At 57.0% G+C, this 1153-nt stretch overlaps 1 protein-coding gene across 1 annotated transcript in view; it reads right to left on the reverse strand.

Annotated features, from left to right (window-relative positions):
* LOC115302702 (alpha-1-antichymotrypsin-like) overlaps positions 1-1153 on the reverse strand; it is an 18538-nt gene that overhangs the window by 16079 nt on the left and 1306 nt on the right. The gene's annotated exons all lie outside the window — the stretch shown is intronic.

A 1153-nucleotide genomic window follows, 5' to 3' on the forward strand; every position in this document is an offset into this window, starting at 1 on the left:
GGAGGGGAGGCAGGGGAGGGAGGGGAGGGAGGGGAGGGAGAGTCTTTAACTGTTAACCACCTCCCCCTTTCCTACAAACCCAGACGGCGAACATCCAGCTTGGATTCCCAGATTTCTTGTCTCTCAGTGCCGGGCTGTCTCTGTGACACCAGGCTGTTGGGGGCAGCTGTGACAGAAGCCAAATGGGGCACGTGGGTTGGTTCGGTATTTAATGACTATGACGAAGGTGGAAACAACTACTTGTAACCATTGATACAAAAGTGCCGGAATTAGACGGAGCACACCTCTCTCCTGCACTTAGATCAAAATCCAAAAATGGGAAGAGAGGTGAAAACAGAGTAACTCCGCCAGGTGGAGGGTCGGCTGCCCAGAGTTTTTGCCCTCTTCCCTTGGGTGTCTGACCTGGAGTAACACCAGAGAATCAAGCAAACAATAGCGGTTAAGAGTCTCCAAAGACATGGAGACCAGCCTCCTTGCTTTGCAAACGTGGAAGGAAAGCCCCAAGGAAAGGTCAGGCAGGTCCTTGAAGTTCTAGAAAGGGGAGCCTTTATCTCCTAAGCGTTTTGTGGTCAAGGCCACCAAGGAGGTCCCGCTGAGAAGGGTGAGATCTGTTTGCCGGATGGGTTTACCGTCTCTACGCTTTTCATCTGCAGCTGAGGATTTCTCCCTTTTTTCCATTTTAATGTTTAGCTAAGTGGGAGACAGGCTTCAGCCCCAAAAACACCCGGAAGCAGGACTTCCACGTGACCTCGGAGACGGTGGTGCAGGTGCCCATGATGACGTGTGAAGACCGGTTTTACTACCTCCTGGACCGGAGCCTCTCGTGCAGGGTGGTGGGGGTTCCCTTCCAAGGCAACGCCACCGCTCTGTTCGTGCTCCCCGGCCAGGGCCGGATGGGGCAGCTGGAGAATGGACTGAGCGAGAAGACGCTGAGGTGGTGGCTCACGACGTTCTCAAAGAGGTATCCCTCAGAGGACGCGGGGCCAGCCTGGCGCTGCACAGCATGGTGACATGGCGGGAGTGGGAGGGACTCACCCCAGCCCGGGAGCTGCCTCCACGCCCAGACCAGCCCCGGATGGAGGGAGCAGGGCCAGACGTCCGCTGTCCTGAAGGAGCCGTCAGACTGGGCGGGGAAGGCTGGGGGCAGCCCAGG

This window comes from Suricata suricatta, chromosome 9 (assembly GCF_006229205.1).
Source record: "Suricata suricatta isolate VVHF042 chromosome 9, meerkat_22Aug2017_6uvM2_HiC, whole genome shotgun sequence".
Classification (NCBI taxonomy): Eukaryota; Metazoa; Chordata; class Mammalia; order Carnivora; family Herpestidae; genus Suricata; species Suricata suricatta.